Source organism: Nycticebus coucang, chromosome 3, assembly GCF_027406575.1.
Source record: "Nycticebus coucang isolate mNycCou1 chromosome 3, mNycCou1.pri, whole genome shotgun sequence".
In the NCBI taxonomy this organism is placed as follows: domain Eukaryota; kingdom Metazoa; phylum Chordata; class Mammalia; order Primates; family Lorisidae; genus Nycticebus; species Nycticebus coucang.
The window spans coordinates 111,262,081-111,285,717 of NC_069782.1; the positions used below are offsets into that span (position 1 = coordinate 111,262,081).

The 23,637-nt window shown below is 35.3% G+C and overlaps 1 long non-coding RNA gene across 1 annotated transcript in view; it reads right to left on the reverse strand.

The window, feature by feature from the left end:
* Positions 1 to 5,564: 5,564 nt before the first annotated feature.
* The window catches only part of LOC128582008 (uncharacterized), a 33,809-nt gene continuing 15,736 nt past the window's right edge, over positions 5,565 to 23,637 (reverse strand). Inside the window, exons 3-4 of the long non-coding RNA XR_008378965.1 lie at positions 7,779 to 7,876; positions 5,565 to 5,822 (exon numbers count right to left, since the gene is read on the reverse strand). This is a non-coding gene — a long non-coding RNA (uncharacterized LOC128582008). The remainder of the gene's footprint in view (positions 5,823 to 7,778; positions 7,877 to 23,637) is intronic.

A 23,637-nucleotide genomic window follows, 5' to 3' on the forward strand; every position in this document is an offset into this window, starting at 1 on the left:
TAACATCTAAAATGTCATATTGGGCGCTGCATGTGGCTTTAATTTTCAACTGCCCTAGTCTTATTCTTGGTATTTGTACCTTCCAAATATGCTTTTTGACCTTCACATGATAGGATTTTGTATCTGTTATGAGCAAGCAAAATCTTTGACATATTCATTGTATCCAGTAATTGCTTATTTGCTTATTCATTTGCTTTTAAAAAATATATTTACTTTGTGAATCAACAAAAAGAAAGAAAATTTTAATGAAATTATTTTTAGCAGATGGTAACATATGGAGAAAAATATTTTAACGTTCTGGGAAATGAGAAATATTTGAAAATGGGCATGTGAAACACATTTTCTCAGCAGAATCAAGAATTAACAGATATAACTATAACAATGAGCATACATTTCATGTTTACTCTATGACACATACTTTATATTCAGAGTCACTAACTAAACCTCGCAATGTAGTTGTTAAAAATGTTTTTAACTTTTTCATTGTATGCAAAAAAACAGGTAATTATGAAGATAAAATAAAACCACCAGTACAGAGATTTCCTTGAAAAAACAGGTGCATTTTACAAGGGTATATGTCAAATCTACTAAGTGTAGAGTATAAATGTCCTAACACAATAATTAACAAAGTGCAGTGAAGCTATGTTAACCAGTTTGTTGTAAGTATTTCAAATTGTATGTAAAATAAGCACATTGTATCCCATAAATGCATTATTGTACACAATTATGATTTAATTAAAAAAAATAGAGAATATTTTACTTTCTGCTCTTTGCATCAGATTTTTCCAGTCTTCTTTTCAATACATGCCCACTTAAAAGGAATTCTCAGGAAAAAAAACTAAAAAGAAAGAAAAAAACAAAACCCTTTCCCCATTAGGGTAAAGTAATGCTAGTACATTGTACACTTTCTGGGTGAAGGAAACAACTACCACTGGGACTTTAACCTTACAAAAGGAAACTATGTAACCTAATCATAAGAACCCCCATTTTAAATGGAAATTAAATAAAAGCACTACTTCACTATTTACCAGAAGTGAGGATTGATGTGAAAGTGAAGATACAGGCAGCTAATTAAATCAGAGGTAACAGACACAAAGCTAACAAATGGGCTTTGGAGGCACACTAGTGTTAGAGAATCAAGCTCTACTGTTTACTAGTTTTGCTATGTGGAACAATTTACTTTCTAAGCCTCAATTTCCTTATCTATAAACTGAGTCTGATGACACTTGCCTCAGAGAAGTGTTCTAAGAAACATACTATCTAATGCTTAAAAGTAGAATCAATAATGTTTATTTTTCTCTACCTAAACCATTTTTTTTTTTTTTTGAGACACAGTATCACTTTGTCACCCTCAGTAGAGTGCTGTAGCATGATAGCTCACAGCAACCTCAAACTCTTGGGCTGAAACGCTTCTCTTGCCTCAGCCTCCCAAGTAGTTGGGATTATAGGTGCCCACTGCAACACTGGCCTATTTTTCGAGATGAGGTCTTGTTTTGGCTCAGACTGGTCTTGAACCCGAGAGCTGAGGCAATCCACCTTCCTCAGCTTCCCAAGTGCTAGGTTTACAGGCATGAGCCACCAGGCATGGCCCCTAAACCATTTTTAAATAAGCTTGATTTAGTGTAATACAGTTAGCAAAATAAATATCTTTCTCATTGTTCTTTGAGGCAATCTCACAGTTTTTCAGGCCATTTTTCTGTCCTGAATAATGTTTAAATAATTAATATCATGTTCAACAAGGACATGAACCAGTCAGAGCTAACATGGACCATGGTTCTACAGAACCCCTGCTATGCCAGGCACTAAAACAACAGTTGATGAAAAATGAGTATTGTTACAATGTCCATACTTCCCAAAGCAATCTACAACTTCAATACAATCCACCTCGAAATACCAGTTACATTTTCCTCAGAATAAAGAAAAAATAATCCTAAAATGTATATGGAACCACCAAAGATGCAGAATAGCCAAAGCCTTCCTGAGCAATAAGAACAAAACTAGAGAAATCACATCACCTGACTTTAAATTATAGTACAGAACCAAAGTCACAGTAACAAAAACAATATGGTACTGGCATGAAACAGACACACAGGCCAATGGAAGAGAGTAGAGAACCAAGAAGTAAATCCATACATCCATCTCAAACTTGTCTTCAACACAAGTGCCAAGAATAGACAGCGGGGAAAGGATAGTGTCTTCAATAAATGGTGCTGGAGAAAGGGTATATCCATATGCAGGAGAATGAAACTAGACCCTTATCTCTCACCATATACAAAATCAAATCAAAATGGATTAAAGACATAAATATAAGAAGAATATATGAAGCTAGAAGAAAACATTGGGGAAATGCTTCGGGACGTTGGTCTGGGCAAGAACTTCTTCAGTAATAATCCTAAAGAACAGGTAACAAAGGCAAAATTGGGCAAACAGGATCACACCAAGCTACAAACTTCTGCCTAGCAAAGGAAACAACCAACACAATAAAGAGACAGCCTGGAGAATAGGAGCAAATATTTGCAAACTCCCCATCTGAGAAGGGATTAATAACTAAAATATATGAGGAGTTCCAACATCTTGATAGAAAAAATCAAATCTGATTAAAAAATGATCAAATGATTGAAATAGACATTTCTATAAAAAGACATGCAAATGGTCAATAGATACATGAAAAAATGTTCAACACTATTCGTCATCAGAGAAAAGTAACTCAAAACTATAATGTGATATCATCTCACCTCAATTAAAATAGGACGTGGGGGAAAGAGAACCCTCATACACTGTTGGTGGGAATGTAACCTAGTTCACTCTGAAGAACAGTATGCAGGTGCTTCAAAAAACCATATAGAGAAGTACCATATGTTAAGTGAAATAAGCCAGGCAGAGAAAGACAAATCTCTCATATTTTAATTCATATATGGGTGCTAAATATTAAAAATAATTGATCTCATGGAGACAGACAGTAGAGGAACAGTTACCAGGGATGGCAGAGGGCAGCACGGAGAGGGAATAAAGAGAGGATGATTAATGGGTCCAAAAACATAGTTAGATAGTTACACAGAATGAACAATACCTGATGGCACAGAAAAGTGACTATAATTAACAATAAGTTAGGTATTAAAAAATTAATAAACAAAAAGCTGAATTTTGTATGCTAATAAAGATTTAAAATCTCTATTGAGATTTAGTATTTTATTAACACTAATTATATATTTTTAAATTTAACTGAATATATCTTATCAAATTCATAATATGGATATTTTATATCTTACTATAATTTTCTTAAAATCTCTATCTATATCTAGGTTATTTTAATTTCTTCATTTTAGAAATAACAAAGTACAAAAATAAGCTTCCACTGAGTTAGTTGTAAAATATTCAAGGAAATAACTTAAAAATATGAAAAGCATAGAAATATGTTTCATGGAGACATTTTCTTAAATCATTGCTTTACTTCAATTTTCTTCTAAATTTGTTTTCAGAATTGTTGTTCATGTTCTACTTTATTTTGTTCCTAAAGTCTGGAACCCTGTTTTTTCAGATTCTTAAAAGGCATAAGGAACAGGATAAAGACACTGTTTTGGTGACTTTGTCAGTGATGATAAACTGACATTGTTATAAATTCTATAAAGCAAATCAGTAATGTTGCTCATTTTGGAATCTGGGATTTTAGTCAAGAGAGCAAAGTAACATAGTCATGAAGATGAGGAGATTAGGTTAAAACTTTGGAGTCCTAAATTTAAATTGTGACTATCACTGTGAACTCATGACATGTTTTCCCATTTAAAAAAAAAAAAAGAGAGAGAGAGAGAGAGAAAGTCTAGATACGTTTATGCTAGGCCAAAAAATGCTCCCCAAAGATGTCAAGTCCCTAATTGCCAGAACATGAATATTAACTTATATAATAAAAGTTCTTTTGAAGGTATAATTAAGTTAAAGATCTCGACATGGGAGATTATTTTTCATTATCCAGACAGGCTCCAAATAATCAAAAGAGTCTCTGTAAGATGGAGTCAGCAGAGTTAGAGGCAAAAAGATACGTGATGACAGAAGCAGAAGGATGGAGGCAAAGAGGTTGGATGGATGCACTGCTAGCTTTCAACATGAAGGGTGGGATCATGAGCCAAGGAAGTACGCAGTCTGGAGAAGACAGAGAACATAAGATGCTCCCCTACAGCTTCCAGAAGGAACACAGCCCTGTCCAACCATTTAAGACTTCTGACTTACAGAACTTTAGAAGACTACAATTTGTGCTTTTTAAAGCAACAATGTTTGTGTTAATTTGTTACAGTAGCAATACAGTCACTGAAAAAGATCTAGAAATAGTGAGCAATGAATTTCCAAAGTGTTCACTAACCACTTAGATTGTGTTATCTGGATACAATTTTCTACCAAAAGGAATCAGTCAAGTATCCTTGGAGAAGTGCCTGATTGTGGGATGAGTCAGAAAATGTACAAGATGCTCTTGTAAAACTAGATAGCAGAAATGATATGATACTGTTGGATCATGTATCCTTGAACCAATTTGAAGAGCCTGTCCCTGGATATAGTTGAGATAATAAGAATAATAATTGTATCTATAAGTACATAATTATATCAAAAACGAAGTCAAAACCAACACAAAAAAGTTCATTGGTCACTATTAGAGAATGATGGGTAACCAAATTAAAAACTGAGTAGAGAGGGAAAGAATCATAGAACTTATCTCTCTTTACTATAAAAACTGTAACTCAGTTTAAATGAATAATTAATAGAAAAAGGTTTTTTTTTTATAAAACTACACCAGTTACTTCTTTTTTTTTTTTTCGTTTTTAAATAATTTTTAATTCCAGGTAACACTTGCCAACAAAAAAAGTTTTACTGCATTAGTAATCATATTAATATCAAATTATTTGACTTTAATCAAATCATAACAAAATCAGGATAGGGAAACATAAACTAGTAACTTGTTCCCTTACAATGTATAATTTTAACATATTTTCTAAATTTAGGAGGCTAAAATGAAAGCATGTGTGTAAATTGTGGACTTTCAAATATATAAAATACTATTGACTTACAAGAGTTTTTTTATGCTGATAATTGAGATCTAAAACTTTTAATACAGTTAGTATCTATAATTAATGTTGTGTTTTATGGCCCAAAGTTACTGGGAAACGAGTGAATAGTCAATGCTGTTTTAATTTGTCTTAAAAGCCAGTTTGTTTGTTTTCTAAGTAGGCAATTTAGTATTGATACACGAATCCAACTAATCACTATCACATGTTTTTTTTTTCCATTGCAGCTTAATTTTATCATTTTTTTTATTAAATCATAGCTGTGTACATCAATATGATCATGGGGCACCATATACTTGTTTCATAGAATATTCGACACATTTTCATCTCATTAGTTGACATAGCCCTCCTGGCATTTTCCTAGTTACTTTGCCAAGACATTTACATTCCACATTTGCCAAGGCTCACATGTACCCCTGTAAGATGCACCACAGGTGTGATCCTTTCAATCTCCCTCCCTCTACCTATCTCCCTCCTCCCTCCCCACGCTTTCCCCCTTCCCCCGTTCTTAGGTTGTAACTTGGTTATAGCTTTCATGTGAAGGTCCTAAGTTAGTTTCATAGTAGGGGTGAATACATTGGATATTTTTTCTTCCATTCTTGAGACACTTTACTGAGAAGAATATGTTCCAGCTCCATCCAGGTAAACATGAAAGAGGTAAAGTCTCCATCTTTCTTCAAGGCTGCATAGTATTCCATCGTGTACATATACCACAATTTGTTAATCCATTCGTGGATCGATGGGCACTTGGGTTTCTTCCATGACTTACTTCTAATGATGAAATATACAAACGGAATATCACTTTTATCCAACTCCCACCAATATAATAGCTTCTAGAAAAGAATACTAATGACAATTAACACCATATAAAGACAACTAGATGTTATGTATTTTCTGATAAAAATGCATAACATCTAAGAAATAATCTTGCTAAGAAAATGGACCTGAATCTCTGAATCTAATTTCTTTTTTTCTCCAGAAATACAGGTGAAAGTGTAACATGTTCAGCATTTATGCAAGGCTACATGTGATATACAAATTCTGAGACCTCTAGTGACAAGTTACCTAAAATTAAATAATATTTCTTTAGATATTATAAGGATATCATTGCTATGTCTATTTAAAACAATAGAGATACTTACTTATATTATTATAAAGTAAATGATATAATGGCTCAGATTTATTCTAAAGTAATCCAATACAGAAGTACAAATGAAATGAGATTTGCCCTGAGTTGGTAATTAATTATTAAAGGGTAGATGAAACAACTTTTTTTATAAGTTTGAAATTTATCCTGATGAAAGGTTTTAAAAATTGTGATTACAGTAAAACTTCTGTAAGTTGACCACCCAAGGGACTGTAACAAACTGGTCAACACGTAGATAGATGGATAGATAGATATCATATATATACATATAATCAGATTAACTTTACAACAAATTTATATATATATTATATAAAAAGAGAGAGAGAGAGAGAATATACAGGATGTACATAAAGGTCATGTTCAATCTACTATGTTAAACTATTTTCAATTACTCACGAACTTTTTGGATACTCTGTACACACACACACGCGCACACACACACATATACACACATATAGGGCTTCATATACAGTCTTACGCTTTTCTTCTTTTGTTCCACTCCAATGATATGTGAATTTTATTGAATACTATCTATAAAGATAATCTTAGTCGTCCTCACAATTGCTCCAGAAACATAAAACAAAGGTAGTGCTTGTTTTTTCTTTGTGTTTATTAATTTGGGCAGGGTAAATGTTGATAGCAAAAAATAAGGTGAATGACAAACTGATAGAGCACAGCTGAGAGAAGAACTACATAGCTGCAATTCAGGCAGATGAAGTTTTACTGAAATGCCCTAATTTCTGTAGCTGAAACCCACATTTATGAAATAATGCTGTGAGTCTCTTTAAAAACTGGTAATAATTCAATTGATAGAATTCAAAAGAATATTACAGAAAAGTAACACCTATTATGTTTCAGAATTCTAACACATGTAATCAATAATTCATAATAATATCTAGTCTTCAACCTTCTATTATTAAATAAGTAAACAAAGAATTATGCCAATCAAATTGTTATAACCATTCTATTTTACTTTTAAGGAATATGATTAACTCTCCTCATTGATGGCTTTCATCTATGATTTAACAGAAGGATTAGAGTCATAACATGGAGGATGAGATTCTGCTTGTTATTTATTAAAGATAGGGAATGTGGAGCAGGTTCTGACTTTTCCCGTTCCACAGTTTTCCCCAAGAAGCAAATGAACTTCTGGCAACACCCTGTACTTTAAATGAAAGTAAAACTGGAGGGGAAAAGTGTGGGAAGAAAGTGAAATTCTGTTAAATCGATTAGAAGAAACCACTGAACAGACAAAAAATTAATAGGAAAGTGATTTTTATACAAGTCTGTATTGCTTACACCTTGGATTTAATAACCTAGTAGATATAACTATACTTGAAAAATCTCCAGAATCACTATGGGGTTCAAGGTTTAAAATTACTTTTTCATGCATTTATAAGTTTATCCTTACGTAAGCTTCTTAATATATTTTTAAAAAATTACAATTTCCTCTTTTTACAGATGATGAAACAGAAGTTCAAAGAATAATTAATTAGTTCAATATTGACAAAACTATATTTCAACTTTTTTCATTTAATTCATTTATCTATTTATTTAATTATCACAAATTTATTTGTTACCTTTTATGTTCCAAGTAGTGTACTGTTCCAAGTAGTTTAGTATACAGTGGTGAGCAAAAAAGACAACATATTTGCCTTAGCAGGATTTATTTCACATTCTAGAGGGAGACAGACAAAAGAAATGTAAGCAAACAAATAAATATATACTCAAAGTTATATATACTCATTACTCAAAGTTTTCCAGAGTACAAGAACCAGTAAACAATTATATATAATATAGAGATTTTATATATGTCTAACACACAGTAAATGAGCGTTTGTATATGTATGCATAGAGAGAGATTATAAAGAATTGGTTCACACAGTTATGGAGGCTGAGAAGTCCTGTAATTTGTCTCTGGAGAGTGAGCCAGTGGTATAGTGCCCATCCCTGTGCAGGTGAAGACAATGACTCAGCTCAATAGCAATCAGGCAGCAAAAGTCAATTCTCCCTTACTCCACCTTTTGGCCTATTCAGGCCTGTGACAGGTTGTATGAGTGAGGCCCATTCACACTGGGAAAACAATCTGCTTTATTCAGTCTACTAATTCAAATGTTAATCTCATCTATACACATTCTCACAGCAACACAGAAAACAACAGCCACACAGAGATAATTTTTAATAAAATTTTAAATAAAATTTTAAAATTTTATTTTTTAATAAAATATTTGCATGCCATATGGCCCATTCAAGTTGGCACAAAAAATTAAGCATCATATAAATGCTATAAAAAATACCACCCGAAGGCCCATTTGAAGGTCTGTTGAGACTGGAAGGATTAGAAAAATTATCAGTCAAGTGAGAAATGATGAGAATAGTGAGTGCTCCAAGCAAAGAAAACATCATATTTGAAGGACTTCACCTTCTATGTGCGTGTCTGTGTGGGAGAGGGCATGCTGGGAGAGTCCTCCACATTTGTCAAGACCTAAAGCCATGTTTACTTTGAAGCCTCACATAAGACTATAAAGTGGGAGGGACCAAAGGGAAGACAGGAGAAAACAGTAATGTTTAATACATGGTTTAGTAATGTTTAGTACATGGTTGAGAAATCTCAACTCTAGGAAGCTTTCCATCCAGTCTGCAGGCTCTCATATGGGATTTTCTGAACCAAATTACCTAAGCTGAAGAGACAAGGACCACATCAATAAGATTTTCCATATTTAGTGGCCTAATTCTATCTTGTGAAATACCTATAACACTTTATAATTTCTTCTATGTCATGGCAAAGTGATATCTCTGTAGGGCTTCCTGGGATGTAGAATTTCCTCTCTCTCTCTCTTTCTCCCCCCACCCACCATTTAATTACTTATCTATTTTTTTGTTTCTTATAACGTGTATCCTCCATCAAGGAAACCTATTTGACTTTTCATAAAATCACTGAAAACATGGATAAGTGCTTTGAAGCTTCAAAGCCTGTCTCATTAACTATATAAGAGTTTTTCCCCCCTGAGGAAAGATTAAAGTATAACTTGTGAAAATGAGAGAAATACAAAAATGAAAAGAACCATTCAACAAAAGTGCCTCATTCTCATGCCATTCAAGTAATATATTTCCACAAGTGTTTGATTTCAAAGGAAACTATATCTAAAGAAGCAAAGAAAAATTTACTAAAATGATTATATCCTTTCAAGGGCCTCATCTCCAACTGTAACTAAATGTAACATGGTGACATTATGAGCACGACAGCATTTTATATATTATTGAGTATAATTTTAGGATTTGAAACTCTCGTGTGGCAGATCTGGGAAGATTAATTTCATGATTAATCATGAATTAATCATGAAAGACAGGGCAAGTGATTCTTACTCACATGAAGAGTCACTTTTGCATACAGACACTCAAGTCTGGTGACAAGAGGAAAGATATGGACAATTCTAGAATAAGAGCCCAGCCCCACAAGGCAACAGAATGGAAGTTAATTCATGGTTGAAACTGTTGCCATCAACAAGTAGCTTTTAACACAACCCTAGAAGCTGTAAGTATCCATGTTTATCTATCTGCCTAGAAATTACTGCCTTTCAGTCTAGGCACTCTCTTGCCTGATGTACATACACAGATTTTGTCTGTCTATTAAATATTTACTCATCTTTTAAGAGTTAGCTTTATCACTTATATTTTGACACTGAAATCACTTCATGCAATTATTTGTATAAAGAACCTATGATGGTTAATTTTAGGCATCAACTTGGAGGGTGTTTTAGATGAAATTAACATTTAAATTGCTTATCTTTGAGTAAACAGAATGCTCCCCCAAATTTGCATGGGCCTAATTCAATCAGTTGAAGGCTTGACTAGAACACAGTGACCTGCCTCTCAGACCGCTTTCAGGCTCATCCATTCTCCTGGGCTCTATCTATTGGCGGTAAGAATGGAATTGCCCTGTCAACTTTCCTAGGCATCAAGCCAGCTGACTCAGCTCACAGCTCATATTCCCAGGCTCCATAATCACATGAGCCATTCCTTATAATCAATCAATCTCTCTATATGTATGTGTGTGGATACAGTGTTCCATTTCTCTGAAAAACACTAGTACAGGAACTCTTAGTACTGGTAGGAGGCAATAGGATGGATATTCTTTATCAGTATATATATATTTTTTTAAATGTCCAAAATTTACTTAAGTAGTCCACAATATAGTTAATTCATTATCTATGTTCTCTTACACTGATGACTTCTTTACAAATGGAATGACTACAATGTTAAGTGTTGGGTTGAAATAATGGGAATAATTTCTTTTAAGAACAAATATTAAAATTAATTTTTGATAAAGATAAAAATTAGAGACATGAAAAATGTATTTGCATTGCTAGAGGACAAACTTTTAGTAATTTTGCATGGTCTGGTTCGATTCTACAGCAACTCTGTTAGAATTTCAGAATGTGTTTCTCATTGCACTCATCAGATTCCATTCTGAATTTTTAAAGAGGAAATACTATCATAAAAGAAGAAAAAAGTGAGTAGTAGTAACATTATCAGCTAACAGAAAGTAAGCTTAATTAAAAGACATTGAGCCTGTTTCCTTCATTTTAAACTTGAAGGCATGTCAGCTTGTAGAAGTAAAGCAGTTCATCCAAAACTATGCAGCTGAATGCAGGAGAATCCAAGACTACCAGTCTTTTGGTTATAAATTCAGTTCTCTATCTGTAAATTGGATTCATGTCCTCGTTATGAATATTAAGGCCAAAACGTATTTAATTTAATAAAGCACAAAGATAATCAAATCCCTAGAAACCCTGTTCTCCGTTTCTTTTCCTTCTGGAATTTTGGCCCAGAAGCAGATAACCCTTGTTTTTTCTTCACTCTGCTTCTATTTTAATTGTTTCCATTAATTTAAAAACCTCCAAATGCATGAAAGATTAAAATGTGATCTGCCTGGCTACTGCCGGGCGCATTTCCACCATGGCAGTGTATCGCAACCGGCTCGCGTGAAACCATTAAAATGTGATCTGCCCTTCACCCACAAATTTAAGATAGGTACATGGTAGGTATAAAATTTCATTAGTGAAACCTGGTTAATTACACACTGAACTTCCACTTAAAAGTTTTTCAGAAAGAGATATACCCATGTACATTCTTTATTCCACAGTTTTATTCATTTTAAAATTATATTCATTTTTATATCTAAATATATTTTTTCATGAAAAACATAGTATAGTTTCCTAAGTATTAAATGTTCCATTATATGTTTTAAATCTAAAATTAAAATAATGGCCGGGCACATTGGCTCACATCTAAGCTATAATCCTACCACTCTGGGAGGCAAGGCAGGTGAATTGCTTGAGCTCAGGAATTTCAGACCAGCCTCAGCAAAAGTGAGACCCCTCCTCTATTAAAAATAGAAAAACTATTAGGGCCTTGTGGTGGGAGCCTCTAGTCCCAGCTACTTGGGAGGCGGAGGCAAGAGAATCTCCTAAACCCAGGAGTTTAAGATTGCTGTTAGCTATGATACTATGGCACTCTACGCAGGATGACAGAATGAGACTCAGTCTCAATAAATAAATAAATAAAATAGCCAGGCATGTGGTGGGCACCTATGGTCCCAGCTACCTGGGAGGCTGAGGCAAGAGAATTGCTTAAGCCCAAGAGTTTGAGGTTACTGTGACCTGTGACGCCTTGGCACTCTACCAAGGGTGACATAATAAGACTCTGTCCCCCCCCAAAATAAAAATGTTCTACTTCCTTTTTTTTTCTGTTTAAGTCATTGTACCACATGCAAAAACATACATCCAATTGCCTTTCCTTCTCCCCATTGTATAACTGAACATATATGTATGAGTATGTATTTATTATTCAATAAAAAAGGCAGTGATTAGGTGTAGTGAAATTGTGAATGAAATTTATGGCTCTTAGTCATAAAACAAAAACTTTTCTTTGCCTACCATATGTTAATTTCAGTGTTGTTTCATGATTCATTTTTATGGTTGGGGCAATAAGGTAAAGCATTCCATTGATTTATAATAAGAAATGAAATTTTGTTCTCAAAAAACAAAGCATGATATTAAAATGGTTGTAGAAAGAGTAAAAATTATCTGATCAATTATTAAATACAGGAATATGATCCTTAGGCTGTGATTAAATGTATAATTCTGAGTGATTTAAAGTTGTGGAATTCTGTTGTTTCAATTGACAAAATGTGTACTTTGGTCAGCCTAGTCTACCATAATAAATGCCACAGACTTGGGTGGCTTAAACAGCAGAAATGTATTTTCTCACCGGCTTGGAGCCAGGAAGTCCATATCAATATGTCATGATTTGTTTCTGGTGCGATCTTGCTCCTTGGCTTGCAGACTGCAGCCGTCTTGCTATGTCTTCACGTAATCTGTTTCCTCTGTGTGTGCCTTACTGGTGTCTCTTTTCTTAAAGGACACTAGACTTATTTATTGTATTAGGGTTCCACCATTATGACCTCATTTAACATTAACTACCTCCTTAAATGCCATATCATCAAATGGAGTCATACTGGGAGTAAAAACTACAACATGTAAATTTGGAAGGAAGTCAGTTCAGAACAAATCAATTCAGAACAGCACAGACTTTAAAAAATTATAAAAGACTATATAACATGGATAAAGAGCAGTGACTACAACTCCGATTTAGGGTCAGAACTCTTGGACTAACCTTATATATATATATTTTACTATCAATCTTCCCCGCTATTGTAATGGATCATTATACCCATATTTCTGTCCCAAATTACCATGGCATCGTGGGTAACATAAGAGTACAATGTGAAGGAAACTGAACTGTTCTTATGGTACAATTGATATGTAGTTGATAACATTAGTATTGTTTAATACTAACTAAATATACGCCACATGTTCTGCTAATTTATGTATATTCCTAACCTTCTGGTTGTCCAAATAAGTCTATAAATTTTATGAAATAAAATTATTTTCAGTTATTTACATTTAAAAAAAAAAAGCTGGAGGAGGGCGGAGCAAGAAGGCAGCCGAGTAACAACTTCCTTGCATCTGGGCACCGTGAGTCTGGGGATATAGGACTCCAGGCATCTCTGGCTGGTGGGATCTGCCTATCATCACCCCTGAGAGGATACAGGGAGTCAGCGAGAGACTTCTGGACCCCAAGAGGAGGACTAAAACAGTGGAAAACCGTCCACAGGCACGAGAACTTAAAGAGCAAGAGGAAGTGAAAGGAAAATTAGGGCAAGGAAACAGATAAAAGAAATCACTCATGAGGAAGAATCAGCAGAAAACTCCAGGCAACATGAAGAACCAGTCCAGAACAACCCCGCCAAGGGACCATGAGGTAGCTACTGCAGAGGATTCCACCTATACAGAAATGTTAGGAATGACAGAAAGGGAATTTAGAATACACATGTTGAAAACAATGAAAGAAATGATGGAAACAATGAAGGAAACTGCTAATAAAGTGGAAAATAACCAAAAGGAAATCCAAAAACAGAATCAAATCAGAGATGAATGATATGAAGAATATAAAAAGGATATAGCAGAGCAGAAGGAAATGAAACAGTCAATCAGGGAACTTAAAGATGCAATGGAAAGTATCAGCAACAGGTTAGACCATGCAGAAGAAAGAATTTCAGAGGTAGAAGACAGTTTTTGAGATAACTCAGATAGTAAAAGAGGCAGAAAAGAAGAGAGAGAAAGCAGAATGTTCACTGTCAGAATTATGGGACTTTATGAAGCATTCCAACATACGAGTTATAGGAATTCCAGAAGGGGAAGAAGAATGCCCCAGAGGAATGGAAGCCATACTAGAGAATATTATAAAAGAAAATTTCCCAAACATCACCAAAGATTCTGACACACTGCTTTCAGAGGGCTATCGGACCCCAGGTCGCCTCAACTCTAACGGAGCTTGTCCAAGACACATTGTGATGAACCTGTCCAAAGTCAAGACAAAAGAAAAGATTCTGCAAGCTGCCAGGAGTAAGCGCCAGTTGACCTACAGGGGCAAATCCATCAGAGTGACCGCAGACTTCTCTAATGAAACTTTCCAAGCAAGAAGACAATGGTCATCTACCTTTAATCTACTTAAACAGAACAATTTCCAGCCCAGACTTCTGTACCCTGCTAAGCTAAGCTTCAAAATTGATGGAGAAATCAAATCATTTACGGCTATACAAACATTGAGGAAATTCGCCACAACAAGACCAGCTCTACAGGAAATACTTCAACCTGTTCTGCACACTGACCACCACAATGGATCAGCAGCAAAGTAAGAACTCAGAAATAAAAGGACAGAACCAAACCTCCACACTGATGCAAAAGATAAAACTAAGCAATGGACTCTCACAAAATAAGACGAGTAGAATACTACCACACTTATCAATTATCTCAATAAATGTTAATGGCTTGAATTCCCCACTGAAGAGACATAGATTGGTTGACTGGATTAAAAAACACAAGCCATCCATTTGCTGTCTGCAAGAAACACACCTGGCTTCAAAAGACAAATTAAAGCTCCGAGTCAAGGGTTGGAAGACAATTTTTCAGGCAAATGGAATTCAGAAGAAAAGAGGAGTTGAAATCTTATTTTCAGATACATGTGGATTTAAAGCAACTAAAGTCAAAAAAGACAAAGATGGTCACTTTATATTGGTCAAGGGAAAAATACAACAAGAAGACATTTCAATTCTAAATATCTATGCACCCAATTTAAATGCTCCCAGATTCTTGAAACAGACCTTACTCAGTCTGAGCAATATGATATCTGATAATACCATAATAACAGGGGACCTTAACACTCCTCTTACAGAGCTGGACAGATCCTCTAAACAGAAATTAAACAAGGATATAAGAGACTTAAATGAGACCCTAGAACAACTGTGCTTGATAGACGCATATAGAACACTCCATCCCAAATATAAAGAATATACATTCTTCTCATCACCCCATGGAACATTCTCCAAAATTGATCATATCCTGGGACACAAAACAAATATCAACAGAATCAAAAGAATTGAAATTTTTACCTTGTATCTTCTCAGACCATAAGGCACTAAAGGTGGAACTCAACTCTAACAAAAATGCTCGACCCCACCCAAAAGCATGGAAACTAAACAATCTTCTGTTGAATAACAGATGGGTGAAGGAAGAAATAAAACAGGAAATCATTAACTTCCTTGAGCATAACAACAATGAAGACACAAGCTACCAAAACCTCTGGGATACTGCAAAAGCACTTTTGAGAGGAAAATTCATCGCTTTTAGATGCCTACATTCGAAAAACAGAAAGAGAGCACATCAACAATCTCACAAGAGATCTTATGGAATTGGAAAAAGAAGAACAATCTAAGCCTAAACTCAGTAGAAGAAAAGAAATATCCAAAATCAAATCAGAGATCAATGAAATTGAAAACAAAAGAATCATTCAGAAAATTAATGAAACAAGGAGTTGGTTTTTTGAAAAAATAAATAAAATAGATAAACCACTGGCCAGACTAACGAGGAATAGAAAAGTAAAATCTCTAGTAACCTCAATCAGAAATGATAAAGGGGAAATAACAATTGATCCCACAGAGATACAAGAGATCATCTCTGAATACTACCAGAAACTCTATGCCCAGAAATTTGACAATGTGAAAGAAATGGATCAATATTTGGAATCACACCCTCTCCCTAGACTCAGCCAGGAAGAAATAGAGCTCCTGAACAGACCAATTTCAAGCACTGAGATCAAAGAAACAATAAAAAAGCTTCCAACCAAAAAATGCCCTGGTCCAGATGGCTTCACTCCAGAATTCTATCAAACCTTCAAGGAAGAGCTTATTCCTGTACTGCAGAAATTATTCCAAAAAATTGAGGAAGAAGGACTCTTCCCCAACACATTCTATGAAGCAAACATCAACCTGATACCAAAACCAGGAAAAGACCCAAACAAAAAGGAGAATTTCAGACCAATCTCACTCATGAACATAGATGCAAAAATTCTCAACAAAATCCTAGCCAATAGATTACAGCTTATCATCAAAAAAGTCATTCATCATGATCAAGTAGGCTTCATCCCAGGGATGCAAGGCTGGTTTAACATACGCAAGTCTATAAACGTTATCCACCATATGAACAGAGGCAAAAATAAAGATCACATGATCCTCTCAATAGATGCAGAAAAAGCATTTGATAAAATCCAGCATCCTTTTCTAATTAGAACACTGAAGAGTATAGGCATAGGTGGCACATTTCTAAAACTGATTGAAGCTATCTATGACAAACCCACAGCCAATATTTTACTGAATGGAGTAAAACTCAAAGCTTTTCCTCTTAGAACTGGAACCAGACAAGGTTGTCCTCTGTCACCTTTACTATTCAACGTAGTGCTGGAAGTTCTAGCCAATACAATTAGGCAAGAGAAGGAAATAAAGGGAATCCAAATGGGAGCAGAGGAGGTCAAACTCTCCCTCTTTGCTGACGACATGATCTTATACTTAGAGAACCCCAAAGACTCAACCACAAGACGCCTAGAAGTCATCAAAAAATACAGTAATGTTTCAGGATATAAAATCAATGTCCACAAGTCAGGAGCCTTTGTGTACACCAATAACAGTCAAGAGGAGAAGCTAATTAAGGACACAACTCCCTTCACCATAGTCTCAAAGAAAATGAAATACCTAGGACTATACCTAACGAAGGAGGTGAAGGACCTCTATAAAGAAAACTATGAAATCCTCAGAAAGGAAATAGCAGAGGATATTAACAAATGGAAGAACATACCATGCTCATGGATGGGAAGAATCAACATTGTTAAAATGTCTATACTTCCCAAAGCAATCTACCTATTCAATGCCATTCCTATCAAAATACCAACATCGTACTTTGAAGATTTGGAGAAAATGATTCTGCGTTTTGTATGGAACTGGAATAAAACCCGTATAGCTAAGGCAGTTCTCTGTAACAAAAATAAAGCTGGGGGCATCAGCATACCAGATTTTAGTCTGTACTACAAAGCCATAGTGCTCAAGACAGCATGGTACTGGCACAAAAACAGAGACAAAGACACTTGGAATCGAATTGAAAACCAAGAAATGAAACTAACATTTTACAACCACCTAATCTTTGATAAACCAAACAAGAACATACCTTGGGGAAAAGACTCCCTATTCAATAAATGGTGTTGGGAGAACTGGATGTCTACATGTAAAAGACTGAAACTGGACCCACACCTTTCCCTACTCACAAAAATTGATTCAAGATGGATAAAGGACTTAAACTTAAAGCAGGAAACAATAAAAATCCTCCAAGAAAGCATAGGAAAAACACTGGAAGATATTGACCTGGGGAAAGACTTCATGAAGAAGACTACCATGGCAATTGCAACAACAACAAAAATAAACAAATGGGACTTCATTAAACTGAAAAGCTTCTGTACAGCTAAGGAGACAATAACCAAAGCAAAGAGACAACCTACACAATGGGAAAGGATATTTGCATATTTTCAATCAGACAAAAGCTTGATAACTAGGATCTATAGAGAACTCAAATTAATCCACATGAAAAAAGCCAACAATCCCTTATATCAATGGGCAAGAGACATGAATAGAACTTTCTCTAAAGACGACAGATGAATGGCTAACAAACACATGAAAAAATGTTCATCATCTCTATATATTAGAGAAATGCAAATCAAAACAATCCTGAGATATTATCTAACCCCAGTGAGAATGGCCCGCATCACAAAATCTCAAAACTGCAGATGCTGGCATGGATGTGGAGAGAAGGGAACACTTTTACACTGCTGGTGGGACTGCAAACTAGTACAACCTTTCTGGAAGGAAGTATGGAGAAACCTCAAAGCACTCAAGCTAGACCTCCCATTTGATCCTGCAATCCCATTACTGGGCATCTACCGAGAAGGAAAGAAATCCTTTTATCATAAGGACACTTGTACTAGACTGTTTATTGCAGCTCAGTTTACAATCGCCAAAATGTGGAAACAGCCTAAATGCCCACCAACCCAGGAATGGATTAACAAGCTGTGGTATATGTATACCATGGAATACTATTCAGCCATTAAAAAAAATGGAGACTTTACATCCTTCGTATCAACCTGGATGGACGTGGAAGACATTATTCTTAGTAAAGCATCACAAGAATGGAGAAGCATGAATCCTATGTACTCAATTTTGATATGAGGACAATTAATGACAATTATGGTTATGGGGGGGTGAAACAGAAAGAGGGAAGGAGGGAGGTGGGTGGGGCCTTGGTGTGTGTCACACTTTATGGGGGCAAGACATGATTGCAAGAGGGACTTTACCTAACAATTGCAATCAGTGTAACCTGGCTTATTGTACCCTCAATGAATCCCCAACAATAAAAAACAAAAAACAAAAAACAAAACAAAACAAAAAAAGCTAATGCTTAGAGACATTGAATTCCTTGTCAAAGGATTTAATCTTTGCTTCCTATGGCCAGTCCACTTGTTAGAACTATCCAGACCCTAAAACTTTGCCAAAGCCCTTGACTTCTATTTAATTGATCAAGCCTCAATGTGTACAGCTAAGTTTTTGTAGAATCAGCAATCCATAAGCAAGTTCATTCTTAATAGGAAGAGATAAGAAGAAGAATCAAAGTCAAATCTCTGTTTTTCTTCTTCCAAACTCATCAATTAGACCGATAAACTCGCCTCCTCTGGAGTGGAATGTGAGAGGAAAGGAAGCAAAACAAAACCAGTAGTACTCATGTGAGAAGAAAAATTGGTACAGATCACAGCAACTTTCTCACCCAAATCCAGTCTCAGTAGTGAGTGTAATTTATATGAACTTAATCAATACTGAAATTTTATGTGACTAAAATTACAATATAACCATATTATGCAAATATGTGTGCATGTGTTTGTGTGTAACAGGGGAATATACGACAGCTGGACCCTTATCTGCCATACATATATAATAATACTTAAATTTCAAAGGAATTTTGTGCATATTTGACGTGTAGGGAAGGAACTATCAGGAGAAATAGCTGTAAAAGTTTGAAGTAGTTGTTTCAAAGGAACATAACTCATAAATGGGATAAAGTGGTAGCTAGGAAAATATCTAATTTCTTTTCTTTAATTTTCAAATTAATACAAGGATACAAACAATTAGGTTACATTGTTTGTATTTGTTAGATGACGTCCAAGTTATAGTTGAGTCCTTCACATGGGGGGTGTGCTATACAGCCTTACATTGTGCCCATTAGGTGAAAGCTTAGCAATCCACCTCCCACCTTCCCTTCTCTCTTCCCCTTTCTCCACACTTCAATTGTGTTTTTTTTTTTCTGTCATGTGGGTGTACAGTTGTTCATCTACTGGTTTCATATTAGTATTGAGTACATTAGATAATTCTTGTAATACTTTACTAAGAAGAATATTCTTCAACTTCATCCAGTTTAATACAACAGATACAGAGTCTCTATATTTTTTATGGCTGAAAAGTGGTATAAATATATCAGAGTTTATTAATCCATCCATGGGTTAATGGGCACTTGAGTTAATTCTACATCTTGGTGACTGAAAATTGAACTGAGATCAACATTCTAGCAAATGTCCTTATGGTAAAATGATTTTTTCTTTCTTTTGGGAGATACCTAGGAATAGGATTATAGGATCAAATGGAAGGTCTACTTGTAGCTCTTTGAGGAATCTCTATACCTCTTTCCATTGAGGCTGTATTCGTGTGAAATCCTACCAACAGTGTAAAAGTGTTCCCTTCTCTCCACATCCATGCCAGCAACTGCAGCTTTGGGATTTTGTGATGTGGGCTAGTCTCACTGTGGTAAGGTGATGCCTCAAAGTGGTTTTGATTTGCATTTCTCTAATGATTAGGGATGATGAGCATTTTTTCATGTGGTTATTGGCCATTCATCTATATTTTTTCCTGGAGGTTCTGTTCATGTCTCTTGCCCACTTATGAACAGGATTGTTTTCTCTTTTCTTGTTGATTAGTTTGAGTTCTTTGTCAGATTCATAGATGCAAATATTTTCTCCCATTCCGAAGATTGTCTATTTGCTTCTTAGCTATGCAGAAGCTTTTTAGCCTGATCATGTCCCATTTACTTATTTTTGGTGCTGCTGCAACTGTCAATGGGGTCTTCATTATAAAATCTTTTCCCAGGTCAATATCGTCAATAGTTTTCCTACACTTTATTTTGGAGATTTTATCATTTCCTGTCTTAAATTTAAATCCCTTATGCAGTGAGTCAATTTTTGTAAATGGTGAGAGGTGCGAGTTCAATTTCAGTCTTCCACCATTTACTAAATAGAGATGCTTTTGTTTGGTTTATCAAAAATCAGATGGTGATATGCAGCTGGTTTCATCACTTTCATCTCCAGATTCTCTATTCTATTCCATAGATCTATGTCTCTAATTTCTTGTTTAAAGTTTATATTATTTGATCTAAATATACACTATTGCTTTGATATAATTTTAAAATACCATGGAATAGCAACATCAACAAGAAAATTGAGTCATTACTTATTTTTCTGATACATATAGTCAAGAAAATGACCAAAAGAGAACAAAAAGGATGAAGAAAGAAAACAACAAAAAGCAAAACAAAAACAATTGGGTCTGACAACATGTATAAACTTACAGCTAATTCAATAAAACGCGAAAAAAGAAAGAATGTTGTGGTATAAATATTTTCAAATTGCATTTTTAGAGATCCATAACAGCTATCAAGATTTTTAGAGTTGCACTTTTTTATTTTTTTTGAGACAGAGTTTCTCTTGTTTCCCTCAGGAGTGCCCTGGTGTCTCAGCTCGCAGCAACCTCCAACTCTTGGGCTTAGGCGATTCTCTTGCCCCCACAGCCTCCAAAGTAGCTGGGACTGCAGGAGCCTGCCACAGTGCCCAGCTATTTTTTATTGATGTTGTCACTGCTGTTTTAGCTGGCAAGACTGAGTTCGAACCCGCCACCCTCGGTATAAGGGGCCGGCACCCACTGAGCAACAGGCGCCACCCCTAGAGTTGCACTTTCTAATATAGTAGCCATTGAGCAAGTGTGGCTATTTAAAAGTCAATTTTATTTTTCCTCCTTTTTATTTTTATTAAGTTATAAATACATTAATTATGTATACATCAATGCATTTATGGGGTACAATGTGCTGATTTTATATACAATTTGGAATGCTTACATTAAACCAGGCACAGTGGCTCACGCCTGTAATCCCAGCACTTGGAAAGCCAAAGCGGGTAGAGCCAGAGCGAGACCTTGACTTTCTAAAAAAAAAAAACAAAAAAATAGCTGGGTGTTGTGCAGGCACCTGTAGTCCCAGCTATTTGGGAGGCTGAGGCAAGATGACCAATTGAACTCAAGAGTTTGAGGTTGCTGTGAGCTAAAATGCCACAGTACTCTACTCAATGGCGACCAAGTGAGACTCTTTTTCAAAAGCAAACAAACAAATAAATAAACATAAAAGAATTAAATTTAAATAAAATATAAAGTTCTGTCAGTTACAGTAGGCAAACTTCAAGTGTTCATAAGCCACATGAAGATTATGGTACCATTTTGGAGAGAGCAGAAATAAAAAAAGTTCACCACCACAGAATGTTCTATTTGAAAGCATTTGTCAAAGCTTGTTGTTTATGTGTTGGATGTTTATGTGTTGGAGACTATACACCGAAGACCATGGTCTTGAAGAGAAATGAACGATGTTGTTAAGACAATAAATGTCCTCACAAAACCAAATATTTTAATGTAATTAAGAAACCAGTTTAATATTCTAAGCCCGAATCATGACTAATTTATTTCTGTTCTATAGATATTTGTTGAGCACCAATTGTGTGCCATGCTAGAACAATGTTGGTCAAGATGATCCAAATTCAGAAGTGATGTTAGCCAGATAGTAAATTAGTAAGCTACAGACCTTATTTTCCCCTCAAAACACCAACTTAACAACAAATTGCCCTCAATGAAAAGGCTTTACGAGAATTCCTGAAGTCAGGAAGAGGCAGACGTCTAGGTAAGCTCAAAGTTACAAATAGCTGCCCTGAAAGGGGTAATCAAAGCCATTTAATTTCATCAGTGTCAGCTCTTCTCCCAAGCTGTCACAGCTGATAATTGGAAGGAAAAGCCCAACTTTTCCTGGCTTCACTTCTGGGAGGGAAGTGTTCAGATTAATGGTGGACTGCCTGAGTCATTAACTTTTGTCTTATCTAATTCAAAGCACTGATGGGTAATCATCATACCTTAAGTGCTGGGGGTCACGGAAACCTAGAAAGCTCAGAGGATTGTGATAGTGTTACAGAACTTGTAATACTATAGTCAAAAACAGCACAGCTCACTAGATCAAGAACAAGTGACTAGCTCATGGCTTCTCCCTTAGGAGGAAAAGAAAAGAAAGGAATACGTGTCCAAATTCTGGCTTTAAAGTGGGTTGCCAGAGGGACTGCTTTCAGACTCACCTGACTCAGAGCACTAACAGAACATACTTTGGGTATCTAGGGAGGTATACAGAGAACAAAACAGAGCTCAGTGGCTGGAGTTAGAGACAAATAACCTGCAGCACCAGAGAAAGACACCATAGAGACCAAGAAACTACAACCTTCTGAAAAAGAAACAAGCAAAATTCTCAGATTGCAAAATTGCGTGCACAATGCCACAGAAGATGCATTTCCAGAAAAAGTTTGAGAAACTACTAGAATCTTTAGGCAGGCTGACTGCAGAAGTATTTCCTAATATAAAACCAGTCCAATAAGAATGGAAGAGGTGGCTGTCAAATCAAATGCGTGGATTGCAAGACAAAGTTACAAGGCATATAAATGGGGATACACAGCACAATCACCAAAACAAATCTCCAGAAACTGATATAAAAAATAGAGGTATATTAATTATCCAATGAAGAATTCAAATAACTGTTGTAAAGATTATTTTCAATGAGCTCAGGTAAACAAAGAATGAATAAACTGTAATTATCATAAAAGAGACCATTTTTTTTTTTTCAAATCACATATTTTGGACCTACCAAGACAGAATCATGAAAAGGTAGAAATCTGAACACCTGTAAGTAGAATGTTGATGGAATCAGTAACAAAAACCCTCCCAGCAATAAATAAAAGAATAGCCCAGGACCAAATGGCTTTACTGGAGAATTCTGTCAAACATCTAATGAAGAATTAAATCAATATATTTAAACTCTACTAAAATTAAATAGAAAGAACACTTCTAAATACATTTTATGAGGACAGCATTACCCTTACTCAAAAGAAAATAACTACAAGAAAATCAAACTACAGGACAGAATCTTTAATAAACACAGATACAAAAATCCTCAGAAAATATTGGTAAATGAAGTTTAATAGTACATTAAGGGAGGCGCCTGTGGCTCAAGGAGTAGGGCGCCGGTCCCATATGCCGGAGGTGGCAGGTTCAAACCCAGCCCCGGCCAAAAAAAAAAAAAAAAAAAAAAAAAAAAATAG